The sequence below is a fragment of the Octopus bimaculoides genome, chromosome 2, assembly GCF_046866305.1.
Source record: "Octopus bimaculoides isolate indiv1 chromosome 2, ASM4686630v1, whole genome shotgun sequence".
Lineage (NCBI taxonomy): Eukaryota > Metazoa > Mollusca > Cephalopoda > Octopoda > Octopodidae > Octopus > Octopus bimaculoides.
Window position 1 is genome coordinate 5,946,777 of NC_142929.1, and position 18,391 is coordinate 5,965,167.

At 39.0% G+C, this 18,391-nt stretch overlaps 1 protein-coding gene across 3 annotated transcripts in view; it reads right to left on the reverse strand.

Moving 5' to 3' along the window:
* LOC106868895 (carbohydrate sulfotransferase 15) overlaps positions 1 to 18,391 on the reverse strand; it is a 90,765-nt gene that overhangs the window by 69,408 nt on the left and 2,966 nt on the right. The window contains exon 2 of one of the 3 annotated variants that reach the window (XM_089340584.1): positions 13,339 to 13,420. The exons of 1 other annotated variant lie outside the window; for it this stretch is intronic. The gene's annotated coding sequence lies outside the window, so the exon portion shown is untranslated. Of the gene's footprint in view, positions 1 to 12,713; positions 13,421 to 18,391 lie in introns of all 3 variants that reach the window. One more of the 3 variants, XM_089340591.1, reaches the window with a different exon arrangement.

Below are 18,391 nucleotides of genomic sequence, written 5' to 3' on the forward strand. Positions count from 1 at the left end.
TCAAATCAGGAATCGCACACCATGGCCCACTCAAGTAGAGAGTTACAGTTTACCGAGACATATCCGAGTGTAGGAGGTTTATCCAGGATTTCTTGAACGAACTTATCTAAAGACTTCTTGAAATTTTATGGGGTCTGTTTCTGCTTTAATGTTTTTGTGTGTAATGTTAAAGAGAGCGGGGCCAATTGAGGTGGAATAATTGTTCCGTATTGTTGTGATGCGAGTATGGTTTATGTTGTGGGCGGATAACAAGGGGTCCAAGTTTTGGTTGTATCTTAAAGGCGATGCTAACATCATTGGGGCAATCCTGATGGAATATTTTCTACATCATGCAGATGATGTAGCGCTCACGGCAGCGTTGGAGAGAATAAAGCTTGAGCTTTTCTAGTCGACCCCAATAGTCAAGGCCTGTCATGCCATCTATATTTCTTGTAATTGACCTTTGAGGTGCTTCAGTTTTCATGATACTTTGTTTCGTGTGGGGAGACCACAGTGGACAACAGTATTCAAGATGGGGTCGGGCAAAAGTTGAGAAGGATAATGGTGTGGATATCTCTCGACTGGAAAGTTCTGAGAATCCAGAAGCACATTCTGCGAGTCATGTCAACTTTGCTGTTTATATGAGCAGCCCAGCTTATGCTGTTGTCCACAATTACTCCCAAGTCTCTGATGTTGTTGGATGCCATGAGAGTTTCACCTGAAGGAAGGGAATATAGGAGTTTCAGGGTATCCTCTTTTCCGAAGTGGATTAACTCAAATTTGAACTCGTTCAGCAGCATATTACTCTTTTCCACCCATTGGGTGACAGCCAGTAGATCTGACTGAAGGCGTGCCCGGTCACCCACTTCATTGATGACCTTCTGGATCTTGGAATCATCTGCAAAGATTCTTATGTTGTTTTGCTTGATGATGTCAGTAATGTCATTGATGTAGATGATGAAAAGAAGTAGGCCCAACACTATTGACTTTGGCTGGGTTTGGTTTTACTCCTTCGACAACAACGTATTGGGTTCTGCCTGTCAGAAAACATTTGATCCATTGTAGTAACTTTCTTGAGACACCAATGTTGGATAATTTTTCAAGAGGATCTTATGATCCACCCTGTCAAAGGCCTTGCTGAAATCAAGGTAGATAACATCAGTATTCGAGTCCTCTCCCAAAGCTCTCAAAATGTCATCAAGGTGATGCAGGAGCTGCGTTAGGCAGTTCCTTCCATTACGGTATCCATGTTGATTGGGATTCAGCAGTCTGTTGCTTTCAAGAAAGTGGATTATCCATGAAACGATCGTACTGCATTAATTTTGGATATCCTTGTTGCTTATTTTGATTTTAATCACCTTATTTTGAAACTGTATGGATGACATCATACTAAATTCTGGTGCCTAAACTTAAGTACCATATTCACCTGAATCTAAATATATATATATATATATATATATACACACACACATTATTCTCAAATTTTTATTCCCACCACAAAACCCTCCTCGAATGAGCAACACTGATTCCACGACTGCATACTTTGAAATGACTAAACATGAACTGCTATTGGAACTTACACACCATGTACAAGATACTTCTTTACACCATTTTCCTCGAATAATGAAACTGCAACTACAATATCTTTATCCATTTTATTTCTACTTTCATTCTCTTATTTCCCTCTATATTCCCTATCTTTTCCATAATAATTCGAACTCAAATATGTTCTCACACCGTCTCTGATAAAGGAATATCCATAATATCCCAGAAACAGCTGTAAGACTATTTCATTATAAATGTCCTGAAAACTCCTCACAGCCTTGGCTTTGTTATCTCATTCTGTCTAACACACACACACATACATATATATATATATATATATATATATATATATATATATAGGCACGTACACACACGTTTTGGCATTGGTATCAAAGAAGATGGTTAGTGCTAAGTGCAGGTCTGTAGAGAATTCTGGAGACTGCCGTTTGGTACAGAATTTTAAAGCAGGAACAAAGACATTGTTGTGCTTACGAAGACACACACACACACACACACACACACATGTGCGTATATGCGTTTCTGTTTATATATATATATATATATATATATATATATATATATATATATATATTCTTTTCAGTTCGGTGTTGCTGTTGTGCTTGTTATTGTTATTGTTGCTGACGTTGTTTCTATTCAGTGCCATATGTTTTTGTCTTTCTTGGGAATTCTCTTGGGAACTTTATGACCAACCTCGTTAGTAAAATTTTGGTTTTATTTTTTTTTATATATATATAATTTTGTTCCCTTCTTGCTTGAAGTTAGTTTTCTTAAGGCAACATTTTTCAGATCGATTTGTAAGAACTATTTTGTAAACCTGAATGTATCTTTGAAAGACAGAGGAAAGCTGTTGCCCTTAAATCCCCACCCCGCCCTGGATTTTCCCACCGCCTACTTTGGCAATCACTTGTCTAAACGGTAGGATATCGTCATCAATATTGATTTCAAATTTGGTCATAAGGCCAGCAAATTCGGGTGAGGTGATGAGTCGATTAGATCGACCCAGTACGCAACAGGTACTTATTTAATCGACCCCAGTACGCAACAGGTACTTATTTAATCGACCCCAATACACAACAGGTACTTATTTAATCGACCCCGAAAGAATGAAAGGCAAAGTCGACCTCGGTGGAATTTGAACTCAGAACGTAAAGACAGACGAAATACCGCTAAGTATTTTGTCCGGTGTGCTAACGATTCTACCGGCTCACCGCCTTTTTCGTCATCGTTGTGGAGTAAATTGCTGAGTAAAACAAATGCATTTGTTATGTGATACAAAATATCCGTAAATCACCACCCGCCTAATCGACAATATGTCTGCCTACGAAGCAAAACGTCTCGTATTTTGTCATCCGTACTATGGCTATAATAATTTCATGGTCGTATGGTTGCAATCAGTCCGCCTCTAAGTAGGTGATATGTGCTTGTAAAGCTTACTGCTGTTAGAAAAGCAATAACTGATGAAAGCTTAACTTATAATACCAGACAAAGGAAACGAAGACATTCATTGAAGCTGTATGTGGTGGAAAATCACCGACCATCAGGCAGATATTGTATTAAATTTTGAGGGATTCTACAACTGCAATGCATAGGGGTCATGCTAGTTGAGTCTCTTGAAATTTCGGTGTCTCTGGTTTTCTTCACCAATCTCTTCTACTGTTGCCTTTTTGTGTCTCTCATTCTTTATTGTTATCATAAAGAATGATTACAATCATCTCGTTTGTTGTTAACACAACGTTTCGGCTGATATACCCTCCGGCCTTCATCAGGTATCTTGAGGAAATTTCGAACCTGGGTTCCCATTTCTAACGTATTTTTCGATGTTGTTGTTGTTGTTGTTATTATTATTATTATTATTATTATTATTATTATCATTATTCAGGTCACTGTCTGGAATTGAACTCGGAATTTTGGGGTTAGTAGCTCGCGCTCTTAACAACTAAGCCATATGCGCGTTTTATAATTTGGATTACGGCCAAAGTATTCTACACTAAATGGTTAAGGTCTTTCGTTTCCTACGTTTGATCTTTCTCAGAATTACCGGATAGCGTGACGTTAAGTGGACGAATAATAATTCTACTCTTGGATAAGATGCAGGTCTCACGCACTAGCTTTTTGGCGCCAACGAATTGGACTTAACGCTGCAAGAAAACCTGCTACAATGCAATCATTATAATAGGAGTGAATTCTACGATCAGAGCATGTTAGCAATGTTGATTTGTATATGGAATATGAACCACCGTTCACATGATTAGCTTCCAAGAACCTCCTTGCACAGCTCTATGCAGTTTTGAAAGATTTGCCAGGTGACTCTACACAGATTATAAGGTAGGTGTGGTTTGAGTGCTTCAGCTAACTATGCTAATCTATTCAACCAAATCTCTTAATGGGTTCAAAATTAATTTCAATGCCTATCTCATTCTGAAGGATCTCATTCTGAATGTGTGTGTGTGAGTGTGTGCACGAAGCGTGTATGTGCGTGCGAGAGTACGCGTGTGTGCATTTAAGAAATAAAACTGTGACATAGAAATAAGAAGAGACAAGGACACCAAATGTTAAGAAAAAAAAAAAATATATTGGTCATGTCTCGATGACGTTTATTCCCGTTATACCCAATTATAATGGTAATTCACTTCTAACGTCCTCTAGTATGAATTTATTTCCTGTCTCATCCTAATGTGGATTCGCTTCCTTATAAAACTCCGTTATTTTTACGCAAAGCATTTGACATTTAACCTTGACAAACTAATTGCTATCAAGAATGTCCACCAACCTGAAATATTTACAAGTATGGTTTCAAATCGTTGGCTTCAGTCTAATGTGGGTTTGTTCTACTTCTTTTCGAATCCCATTGTTACGAGTCTTCCTATTCGAAGACAAAATTTTTTAAGCGGAATGTACACAAGCAATGTGCTGTGCGTAATATACTGTATTTTCAAATTCAATATCTCTCACAAAATCCATATTGAAATTCTATAACAGCAATTGCGTTGGTAACGCAATTCAGAAATATATAAACATCACTTAACCTACTTTATGAACATCGCGGGAGTGGCTGTGTGGCGAGTAGCTTGCTTACCAACCACATGGTTCTGGGTTCAGTCCCACTGCGTGGCACCTTGGGCAAGTGTCTTCTACTATAGCCTCGGGCCGACCAAAGCCTTGTGAGTGGATTTGGCAGACGGAAACTGAAAGAAGCCCGTCATATATATGTATATATATATATATATATATATATATATATATATATATATATATATATATATATGCATGTGTTTGTGTCTGTGTTTGCCCCCCAACATCGCTTGACAACCGATGGTGGTGTGTTTACGTCCCCGTAACTTAGCGGTTCGGCAAAAGAGAACGATAGAATAAGTACAAGACTTCCAAAGAATAAGTCCTGGGGTCGATTTGCTCGACTAAAGGCGGTGCTCCAGCATGGCCGCAGTCAAATGACTGAAACAAGTAAAAGAGTAAAAAGAGTAAAAGAGAATGAACAAGTGAAAGAGGATTGTTTTTATGCTACAATGATTCCCCACCTCCACCTTATAGTTTTAGACATAATTTCTACCTGAAATACCCCCCCCCCCCCCACTTTGCATAGCGAAGGGGAATCTGATGTAAAGGAATGGAGACATTCGGTCGAGGAGCTTATAAGTTTTAATGTAAACAGTTCGCTACTTAAACACGCTGAAACGTTTTAACTGGTTCCTTTCAGACTTTGTGTATCAAATACAAATTCCACTCTGCTGGTGGCAATAATTCTTAAGATATCTCTTTCACTTTTTACATACTATAAACTGTTCTGTTCTATTTCTTCAGGTAAAGTAGGCGTAGAGTTTTGCGTTACTAGAAGTATTAGCCTTCGGATATACCTGCTCTGTAGACTCGTAAAGTTCCCTTGGAGGCAATTTTTAGATTGTGCATTAAATAAGTAAATTAAACGAGAGGCGAAGGCGGAGCTGTGGGGTAAGAAACTTGCTTCCAAACTAAATGGTACCGAGTTCAGTCTCACATGGTTCCGGGTTAAGTCCCACTGCGTGGCACCTTGGGCAAGTGTCTTCTACTATAGCCTCGAGCTGACCAAAGCCTTGTGTGTGGATTTGGTAGACGGAAACTGAAAGAAGCCTGTATGTATGTGTTTATATATGTTTGTGTTCCCCCCCCTAACATCGCTTGACAAGCGATGCTGGTATGTTTACGTCCTCATAACCTCGTGGCTCGGCAAAAGAGGCCGATAGAATAAGTACTAGGCTTACAAAGAATAAGTCCGGGGGTCGATTTGCTCGACTAAAGGCGGTGCTCCAGCATGGCCGCAGTCAAAATGACTGAAACAAGTAAAAGAATAAAATTAAGAATTTATACGCTTTTAATACATAATAAACAAGATAAACATAACTAGAAGTAAGTTTTTTAAAATACTGTTCGATTTCACTGAAATAGTTCATTCTGGGGCACCATGTATATTTGTGTGCGTGTGTGTGTGTGTGTGTGTGTGTCTTTGTGTCCGTGTTTGTCTCTCACTACCGCTTGACAACCAGTGTTGATGTGTTTACATTCCCGTAAATTGCGGTTCGGCAAAAGCGACCGATAGAACATTACCAAGCTTTAAAAAGTACTGGGATCGATTCATTCGACTAAATATTCTTCAATGTGGTGCCCAAGCATGGCCGCAGTCTAATGACTGAAACAAACAAAGTTTTATAAAGCTGTATCGTAAAATTACTCATAATTGTCCAGGAAACAAACGTGAAAAACCCCAGCAACATATCAATTACTAGCTTTCATACTTCTTTGAGTTGGCTTCAATACCCTGTAAAAGCTGTTTTGCATGTGTTTGTAGATTCAACAAAAGTCCATTTTTCTTGTGTATGTAGATACTATAAAAATTACGCACACTTTTCCTCTGCAAGCGATTGTATATTTTAAACAAGACTTGTGTAAAGTATCGCAGCAATAAATATGGAAAGAAATAAAGCCTGGAAACGAATGGACACGAATCACATCTCTGTGAACGGCAAATTTTTGAGAATCCCCAGTGTTGAAATAAAGCGAATCTTTTACTGGTTTTAGTCATTAGAAAGCAGCCATGCTCAGGCACTGACTTGAAGAATTTCTTTTGTCGAATGAATCAATCCCAGCTGTTATCATTCTAAAGCCTGGTACCTATTCTATCGGTTTCTTTTGCCGAACCGCTATTTACGGGTTGAGGGACAAACACACACATACACATAAACAAAGCCTGAAAGACTGCTTTAAGATACGTGGTGTTTTTATAAATATGCCTGTTCAAGTATCATAACAGCATGAAACTGTCAGTTGCTCTTTCGGTTGTGTATTTAATTTGATCTATATATGATGGAGAAATTATACAAAATGTATAAATATGTGATGAGTAAAGCACCGGCACAGTTTCGATTATTAGTTGATATCCGTAGATTTATTGCAGGAATTTCGTAGTGGCACTTGGGGTAACAGTATTAATAAAATAGGAGATGGAATCAATAAAATATTTTATTAGGTACGACACATATTTCGACCCGTTCTGAGTCTCTTCGGGTACATCAATCAATAAAAAAAATAGTCTTACTAGAGATTTTCTGATTCGGTTTTACGTACCGCTATATGCCCATTAACTTCGAGAATGAGTAAAAAACAGAGAAAAATTGAAACGTAAACAATTCAAATATGAAAGTGAAAATTATACATTCTAGTTTAGAGAAAATGACGTAATGAGCCTTCGCTGTTATAACTGTTAGGAGAAAGAAAAGGAAGTAGAAGTTGAAAGGAAGATAATACTTAGACGAAAATTTTTTACGTTCTTGCTTAGACGCACATAGACATACACAGATACATATATATATATACGCGCTCACACACGTACATCATATATATATATATATATATATATATATATATATATATATATATATATATATATATATAGGCGCAGGGATGGCTGTATCGTTAACTTTCCAATTACATGGTTTTATATATTTATATATATATATATATATATATATATATATATATATATATATATAATTCAAGAACAGGATAAAATCTTTATAAGAATTTATCAAGTAGTTAGCGTGAAAAAACTTCATAAGGGAATAATCCATCATTTATTCCCGACGTTAAGCGATGATGATGATTCTTAACCATGACATGCCATGTCGATTATCAGGCATGTTTTGTCTTTTCTGTTCACCACAACAACGTCAGGTTTCCGATGTCTAATCTCATGGTCACACTGAATCATCGCATCTCACAGGAAGTTCCAGTCTTCATTCTCGGAAACTCTCTCAAGAAGTTGGTCATACCACGCTTTTGATCTTTCTAGGCCATAATATCAACAGAGCACCCAATTGAACAATCTTATCACATTGTCATGTTGTCTTTTGTATTCGCGTTGTACCAATTTCGGGCGTTCACTATCAATGCGCCATACTGTTTTACCTATCTCATCACACATTCTGCATTTGTCTTTCTTAGTTGTGTTATCAGTTCTGCACTTCACAAAGTTTGTCATCAATGCCTGATCTTGTGCCGCGCATATAAGTGCTTCTGTTTCTATCTTCAGATCACTCCTCTGCTTCCATAACCACTGACCTTCTGCATCTGTCTTGGAGCTCGCATCTCTTGCAAAGTGACCGTACATTTTTTCTCTTTCTATGCTATTGTTTTCAGGAAGTGTCTTTGCGACCCTATGCCTGTCACAACAAATGGCGGGAGGTGCAAGTTGTTGCACTGCTCCTAAGAGACTTCCGTTCGCTGTTGCAGAGAACTGTCACCGCTGCATGATGCTTTCCTCCCTGGCTATTTAGACTACAGAACGCCACGTTTCTAGTAACATTTCGTGATTTCGGTTGAGGATGGGTATTTTGGCTTCGTATCTGTACGATTGATGCACATGTAATTAAAGGTCCTTTTTTGGTAGACACAATTTCCTTTTCTAAGGGCGACATCATTCCACTGCCAACAATATTGTTCCAATATTTTTTAATTACGTAAACTCCTTTTTCAAGAGAATATGAATTCCATTGGTCTGTGACCTAAGTGGCTGTGTGGTAAGAAGCTTGCTTCCCAACCACATGGTTCCAAGTTCAATCCTACTGCGTGGCACCTTCGGCAAGTGTCTTCTACTATAGCCTCGGGCCGACCAAAGCCTTGTGAGTGGATTTCGAAGACGGAAACTGAAAGAAGCATGTCGTGTATATATATATATATATATATATATATATATATATGTGTGTGTGTGTGTGTGAGTGTGTGTGTGTGTGTGTGTGTGTTTGTGTGTTTGTATGTGTGTGTGTGTGTCTTTATGTCTGTGTTTGTTTCTACCCCACCATCGCTTGACAACGATGTTGGTGTGTTTACATCCCTGTAACGTATCGGTTCGGCAAAAGAGACCGTTTAGAATTAGTACCAGGCTTACAACGAATAAGTCCTGGGGTGCCGATTTCTTCGACTACAAGGTGGTGCTCCAGCGTGGCCGTAGTCAAGATGACTGAAACAAATAAAAGATTGTTTGTTTTTAGCGTTGCCCTTGCTGTTTTGCCTTTTGCGGCGGTGGTGGTGGTGGTGGAGGTAGTGGTGGTAGTGGAGGTAGTGGTGGTGGTGACGGTGGTGGTGGTGACGGTGGTGGTGGTGGTGGTGGTGACGGTGGTGGTGGTGACGGTGGTGGTGGTGGTGGTGGTGACGGTGGTGGTGGTGACGGTGGTGGTGGTGGTGGTGGTGGTGACGGTGGTAGCAGCTGTTGCTGTGTTGTTTGTTTTGTTACAGCTGCTGCTGCTTCTGCTGGTGCTGTCTTTGCTACTGTTGGTTCCGGTGTTGTCATGATTCATGTTGATGTTAGTGCTGGTGTTGCTACTGCTGCTTCTGTTGTAGTTTGTTGTTAGTGTTTTCGCATTCCTCGCTTGCTTTCGTTTGGGAGTGGCTGCCTACCTCACATACTGGTCGGCTACTGTTGCTGAAATTATCTCCGCTTCGAGAAGTTGTTATCATAACCACCAGCTACACTTGGAAAGAGGGAGATAATCTCGCGATTAAGAATTTTCTGACATCGATAAGCCAAGGGAACGGACGGGCTTATTGTCTGGAGATGTGAATGAACGTGGCTTAGTGGTTAGGGCATTCAACTCACGTGATGTGTCCTTGAGCAAGATACTTTATTTCACGTTGCTCCAGTCCACTCAGCTGGCAAAAATGAGTTGTAAATCATCGTTTAACGTCCGCTTTCCATGCTAGCATGGGTTGGACGATTTGACTGAGGACTTGCAAGCCAGAAGGCTGCACCAAGCTCCAATCTGATCTGGCAGAGTTTCTACAGCTGGATGCCCTTCCTAACGCCAACCACTCTGAGAATGTAGTGGGTGCTTTTAAGTGCCACCGGCACGAGGGCCAGTCACACGGTACTGGCAACGGCCACGCTCAAACAGGTGTTTTTTTATATGCCACCTGCACGGGAGCCAGTCCAGCGGCACTGGCAACGACCTCGCTCGAATGATTTTCTAACGTGCCACCACCACAAGTGCTAGAAGGTGACTATGGGTCAGCCTTGTCACACTCTGTGTCACGCTGAATCTCCCTGAGAACTACATTAGGGGTACATGTGTCCGTGGAATACTCAGCCACTTCCACGTTAATTTTATGAGCAAGCTGTTCCGTTGATTGTATCAGCTGGGACCCTCGTCATCGCAACCGACGGAGTGTTTCTAATTGTTTGGAGACAAGAGGACAGTCGTGTACATGTGTTTAACGCCCTAATAGTTTTCTTCAGCATGACAATTATCGGGGTTTATCACCAGCAGCTAAAGAACTTAGACTTATACAAAACAGTAGAAAATACTTTTGGCCAGATCTTTTTTTTTTTTTTTTTTTTTGTAGCAATATAAAACATTCATTCATTTGTAGCCACTGCAAAATTAAGAATTTTGATCTATTTTTCCATAGTGAATTTCACTTATTGTTCGTTAATCAGAGTTAAAGGATACAAAGAATTATGTTATATTTTCACTAAAGTCGGCTTGCCGAATTTGGCCTGCAGTCGTAATTTGTCAATACCTGGTTTACTCAATCAGTCATATCCATGCCAACAAATGCAAGTCATTTTTAAGGGTCTCTAACCTTTATTATTTAAACTGGTCATGTCTGACCCAAATATTCTACCTGTTTTATGTTCAAACTGGCCAGATCCGGCCTCTCACACCAACCCTACAATGTTATTCTAAAAATAAACAGTCACATCATCAAAATCCCAAAGCTACTAGATAATGCATGACTAATTCAAAACAATGTGAATAAATAAGCATTCCATTTGAGAGAGTAACGCAAATGCTAAGGGGTTGGACAAGTCCAGTTGTCAGGCTCTCCAATGTGTAAATGCTTTGCAAGATTTAGTTATATCGCTTTGCTTCTGAGTTCAAGTCGTACTGGGCTCGAATTTCATTATTTCGGGGTTGTTATTGTTGTTGACTAGTCTCAGGTCAGCCCTGATCCAACAAAACTATGTTCAAAGGCATCCCAGTCGTTGTCATTCCCATGTTTTTTACGATGTGTAGAAAACTCACGACTACATTATTCAATGCGCCCCTTTCTAAAATAGTGGTGCGTATAGGAATGTAGAGGCTTCCTCAAAGGATCTCCTTTGGAGGTCGTGAAAATCAATAACATCAAATACTGAAATTGATTAAATCGCTTATAGCACGTGGTTTTGGACCTAAGGAGAAAACCTTTATAATCAAAGTGCTTAGAGAAGACAGTGAATTAGTAGAATGGTTACAAAATCAGGAAATGCCTTATGATATTTCTTCCGTCTCTCTACTTTCTGAATTCAAATTCCGTCAAGGTCTTGAAGAATGGGTTTTGGTAGTTTGTAATTCTAGCCTGTGTTCTTCGTTAGGATTTTCTTGATGGCATTTAAATGCTTTGCACATTCTTTCTTGGTGTAATAATTCTTGGTTCAGCTGATGCTCGTTTCATTGAACGGTACTTCTTTGGTGGAATCATTTTTTTCTTTGTGATGAAGTGTTCGTTTAGGTCGGTTATTGACTCCGAACGATTTTGTAGAGCAGCAAATCGGTTCTCTACCAGGACACTGTACATTTGCTGCATATCTGTATCCTTTTTCAGAATATACCAATCCTATGCTTGCTTTTGTTTGGTGTTATACGCGTACGAAAACTGAGTTTGATAAATCCTGATAAAATTCTATGGTGAAACGGATTAGATGACTGCTATTTAAGGATGGTCCTAAATGTGAAATAACAGCAACAAATGACAAACGAATACCTTTATGGAGACCTACCAAAAGTTAGCAAGAACAGGCGAAGAGAAGATTAGGCTTCGACTATCTGGTCACTGCGTGCGCCACCCTACACTGGGGTCATCCAAATTAGTCTTGTGGAACCTACTACATAGTGATGTAAGAAGAGGTAAACGTTTTATTTACATTATTTACATTTGACGAATATTTTATCCACTACGCCATATGCCCACAGGCATATGGAGTAGTGGTTAAGAGCGCGGGCTACTAACCCCAAGATTCCGAGTTCGATTCCAGGCAGTAACCTGAATAATAATAATAATAATAATAATAATAATAATAATAATAATAATAATAATAATAATAATAATAGCGAAACGGGCTGATTACTACCTAGATCAGATTCCAGGAAACCCCAAAATGGCTGAAGTTCAAAAGATAGTGCTCATGGGAACTGCCCATATCCTACGTAAAATACTGTCTATGTGATCTCAAATTTTAAAGCAAACACATAATTTTCTTATGGTTTCTTAAACATTCACTTGAACAAAACTGTACAAATCCAAATATATGGTACCCTAGGCATAACACCTACATGAACTTCTAACTTGTTGTCTCTTGAGGTCTCTGGGTGAGACTTGGATCCAACTTGTACAAATGCAAAACAAAAGTCAAACATTAAATAATAATAGCAACAACAACACCATCGAAAAATACCTTATGAATGAGAACCCAGGTTCGAAATTTCCCCAAGACACCTGATGAAGGCTGGAGGGTACATCAACCGAAACGTTGTGTTAACAACAAACAAGATAAGGACAAATATCCGTCAAATATAAATAATGTATATAATTCCTCATCTCTTAAATATAGAACTGTATGAGGTAAACGTTGTCATACTTACATCGACAACTTGATTGCAGACACTGGCCTAAAGCGTATCCAGGACATCGAAGCTGTGATAATGGACTGAGAAGTGTAGCAGGTGGACTTTGTTGCTGCGGTCCGTGTTGGAACCGGCCATGATAATAAATACTTGGCAGATTCGGTAGAACCGTGAACAAATGTCTTACAGTATTTATTTATCCCTAGACATGGTTTCAAATTACATCGAGGTCTGTTTGCTTTTTATCATCCTGGGGGTCGATAAATTTGCAACAATTCCGTACTAGTTCGATAGCATCGACCATGTCCATTTCCCAATATGTGCCTTATGCCTATGTTAGAAATCGATATCAAAATATATTGGACAAGGATATACAAACATGAAAAGAGATTTAAAGAAGAATGTTGTGATCAACGAGAAACTGAATCTCAACGACCTTCTTGTGTGCGCAGTTTGCGACAGACTGGGCCTTTCTTTTGCTGGGCTCAAATCTCATTTGCGGACCCATGAAAAACGAATTTCCACCAACTATTCTGCCTATATATCTGTGCACACATGTCAATGCCGCTTATGCCATAAGGTTTGTAAATCTAACGGAGGTTTCAAAAAGACATTTTAAGATCCACAAAATTTAGAACTTAACTGCAGCTCTTGATGGTCCAAATCAGATATGCATTCTATGTGGGTGTCTGGTTTAAAAAGCCACGTCAGTTGCCATGATAGATCTGAGGTGCAAGTAAAAGAGGTGGTCAGACTCTGCATAAGGAGTAGTCAACCACCATACATACATACATACATACATACGTATATATATGATATGTGTGTGCGTGTGCGTGTGAGTGTTTGTCTAAATATTTATGTGTGCAAGTATACAAAGTATGGGGTTTAGTTCACAAGTGATCTAAACGATTAGGTACGCTAGGTAAGTGTTGTAATGGATTATTAGGGCTGCAAGGTTATAGCTGAGATGGTAGTTATGGAGCCATTGCAGATTTCCGATACAGCAGATATAACTGTTAAAGAGGACAACAAACGTTAAGGCAAGGCAAACATCTCAAGTTGTATACATTATTATTATTGGAAAAAATTCGAACAATCTTAGAAATGTCTATGTAATTGATGAATCAGTATAATAATAGGTCATAATGACATGTGCTAAAATTTGAAACCGATATTAAAAGAGGTCATGTCACCTGTCCTTTGCATTGCGATCATCAGAGGAATGGGGAAAAGGGAAAGCAGTGGCTGTGGTGAAGTTGAAAACAGAAGACAAAATTTATAAAGAGAAGTGGATTACGAAGAGAAATAGATGGGGGGGGGGGCTGAGTGAGAGGGATGTGGAGAGAGATAAAAAGTCAGCAGTCGTCTGCGATGAAAAAAGGCATTCAAACAGCAGAATATATAGAAGGGAAGAGAGAATTAGAGAGGAAGAAATAACATGAGAGGGCAGAGGCAGAAAGAAATATAGAGCTATACAATGGATATGGCGCGTGCGGGGGGGGGGGGGTAAATAGAGAAATATTGTAGTCAGAGACACTGGGAATGAGTGAACGACACACATGCACACACGCGCGCACACACATACGTATCTCTGTAAATATATATAGAAGTGTGCAAAAAAGCAATGTTTGTAAAATTCGAACGCTACATCTGCTGCGTGTTTTTCTATCAAACTCTCTCTGTCTCTCACTCTCACTCACTCTCTCTCTCTCTCTCTCTCTCTTTCTTCCCCTCCCTCTCAACACCGGTTGTCTAGCCGTAGTGGGTGAGACACAAGCATACACACAAATATATATAGACTGAACCCGGAACCATGCGGTTGGGAAGCAAACTTCTTACCACACAGCTACGCCTGTATCTAAATTGTTGGCAATAGCCCCCATACATTCTTATTTTACTTAAAAAACAATTTCCCAATGGAGAAAAGGGAAAGTTATCTTAAATAGTTTTCACCTACTTTTCTTTAATGTGAATAGACTAATTTTTTTAACAAGTGCTGAATACATTTAAATGTGGCATATAAATAAATCTTTAATCAAAAACAATATAATGATTCATGAATGTTGCCAAATTAGCACAGCCTATGAATTTGTAGAATAGAAAAGAAATTGAATTGAATAATTAATTTAAAAGTTTTTAAAGCAAGCGCAAAAGCGCGTAATTTGAACTTTATCAACTTACGAAGCATGCCATAGCACGATTCCATCAAGTTCAAGATAATACAAATTGTAAATATAATGAATTAAAGAATATGACCAAAAGAATAGACTCTGAACAATTACATATATTAAATGGCGAGGTTGGGGAATAGTTGTCCCGCGAAGACCCATACTTCATGAGAAGAAAAAGGAACGGAAGTGGAGGGTTGAGAATGTAAAAAAACAATTGTCCCTTTAGTTTTTTTGTTTTTTTTTTTTTCAAAATCGTAATTTCTGTTGTATGAAAATACGGAAATACCAAAAAAAGTGAAGATAAAAAAAAAACAACAAAAACGTACCCTTTTTCTTTCTCAGAAAATATGTGACTTCAAAGTAGAGCTTTTACAAAACTCTGGCCATTCACCTAACTAAATGATGTTATTCTTGTATTTAGACTTACAAAAGTTTTCTTCGCACTTTTTATTCATTTTAATTTTTATCTTTTTCTCGTTTCCGTCATAGACCAGCGGCCATGCTGGAGCACCGACTTGAAGGATATCGCAGAACAAATCGCTCCTAGTAATTGTTTTTAAAGTCTGGGACTTATTCTATCGGACGCTTTCAAACCAACATGGATGGGGAAGACAAACACAAACGCAAAACAACCCTCACACACACATGCACATACGTATATACATATACAATCAGAGTTTCTGTTTAACAAAACCACTCACAAAGCATTGGCCAGCTCGCGTCTGTTGTAGAAAACACTCGCCCAAGATGTCGCTCAGTGGGAATGATCTCAATACCCCGTGATTTACCAAATGAGCTTTTTAACCATACAGCTATGCCTGTAGCTATGCTATGCTTACACAGGCGCATGCGTATATTTTTACAAGATCATTTTCTACCGACAAAATTGCTAAAGAATTCAATGTCGTTTTTGTGTCATGACCGGCCGTTAGAATGTCTTTATAAGTCTTAGTTGGTCAACCCTGTTAGTTTTGGACCCAAAATTGAGGAACGTTTTAAAATAAACACCCGTGTGGAAAATTATAAAGGAAATGGAAGGGCTGAGGATCAGAGGTTTCTGTGTTAATTTTGAATAATACATCTACAATTTCTTGAAATTACATTTGTTCTTGGAGTGGCAATGAACGTGTAATGAATATGTAAAATAGAAAACTAATAGAGTCCCATAATTTACACAAAACGTATCTATATCTATATGACGCATACTGGGTATACTCCCCACTCCACCGCTTCTTGGGGACCTTCCCTTCTACGATTTTTGCCATTTTTCATACAACTTTTCAAACAAGACAAAAAGCGCAGGCGTGGCTGTAGAGTTAGAAGCTTCCGTGGTTAGTCGTACACAGCTGTGTGATTAGTCCCACTGTGTGACACCTACTTAGCGTAGGAATGTCTTCTACTACAGCCTCAACCTAATTAAAGCCTTGTGACTGAAGTAGTTGGACGGAAATTGAAAGGAAGCCTCGTGTTTATACATATTTTATTCTTCTATTTCTTTTACTTGCTTCAGTCTTTTGACTGCGGCCATGCCGGAGTACTGCCTTTAGTCGAGCAAGTTGACCTCAGGACTTATTCTTTGCAAGCCTAGTACTTATTCTACCGGTCACTTTTGCCAAACTGCTAAGTTATAGTGATGTAAACACACCAAACCCGGTTGTCAAGCTGTAGTGGGGACAAACAGACAGACAGACAGACAGACACACACACACACACACGCACACACACACACACACGGCGGGTTTCTTTCAGTTTCCATCTACTAATTCCACTTCCAAGGCTTTCGTCGGCTTGAGGCTATAGTAGAAGACACTTGCTCAAGGTGCACGCAGTGGGACTGAACCCGGAACCATGTGGTTAGGATGCAAGCTTCTTACCACACAAACACGCCTGCACCTATATATATATGTGTGTGTGTGTGTGTGTGTGTGTGTGTGTGTGTGAGTGTGTGTTTGTCCCCCAAATCTGTTCGACGACGGTGTGGTTTGTTTACCGTCTCCGTAACTTAGTGGGTCGGTAAAAAGAACCGATAAGATGAGTACCTGGTCTAAAAACGTCCTGGAGACGATTTCACCGATTAAAACCCTTAAAGGTGGTGCCTCAGCATAGCCACAGCCAAAAGACCGAAACAAGCAAAAGATAAAACCCATAACATCGAGATTCAGTGAAATAAATGTTATGTGCCCTGAATTCACCATTCAATCTGTGATTATTGTGAAGGTTTACTTTGTAAATCACTTCGTCTCGGAACAGGAAGAATTAATAATATTCTTCTTCCAAAATTTGACTTCATTCAAGAGATTTTCGCGTGTTTGGTTTCTTTCATTCTTTTCATTCTTTTATTTGTTTCAGTCGTTTGACTGCGGCCATGCTGGAGCACCGCATTTTAGTCGAACAAATCGACCCCAGGACTTATTCTTTGTAAGCCCGGTAGTTATTCTACCGGTCTCTTTTGCCGAACTGCTAAGTTACGGGGACGTAAAAACAGCAACATCGTTTGTCAAGCGATGGTGGCGGTGGGGACAAACACAGACACGAAGACATACACCTAAATAATTATATATATGTGTGTGTGTGTGTGTGTGTGTGTGTGTGTGTGTGTGTGTGTGTGTGTGTGTGTGTGTGTGTGTATGCCTGTGTTTTTCCCCCCACCAACATCTCTTGACATGCGATGCTGGTGTGTTTACACCCCGGTAATATATATAGATATATATACATACATACATATATATATATATATATATATATATATATATATATATATATATATATATATATATATATTTATTTATTGCCCACAGGGGGCTAAACATAGAGGGGACAAACAAGGACAGACAAAGGGACTAAATCGATTACATCGACCCTAGTACGTAACTGGTACTTATTTAATCGACCCCGAAAGGATGAAAGGCAAAGTTGACATCGGCGGAATTTGAAATCAGAACGTAACGGCTGGCGAAATACCGCTAAGCATTTCGCCCGGTGTGCTAACGTTTCTGCCAGCTGTGTTTGTTCCCCCACCGTCGCTAGACAACCGATGTTGGTGTGTTTACATCCTCGTAACTTAGCGGTTCGACAAAAAGAGACCGATAGAATAAGTACTAGGTTTACAAAGAATAAGTCCTGGGGTCGATTTGTTCGGCTACAAGGCGGTGCTCCAGCATGGCCGCAGTCAAATGACTGAAACAAGTAAAAGAAAAGAATAAAAGAAAGAATAAAGAATACATACATACATACATACATACATACATACATACATATATATATGTATATATATATATATATATATATATATATACTTGCAAAAAAGGACGTGTGCGTTCAATAATGTAATAATACAAAGAATATATATACATGTATACACACATATATGTACATACTTACATCTACATGTGTATATATATATGCATATCAGGGTACAGGACATTAGAACAATGAACTACAGACAACGGAACTAACACATAGGAAAATGGAAAGCCACTTGGAATATCCATTCATCAGCTGTCTCTATTCTAACTAGACGTTTCG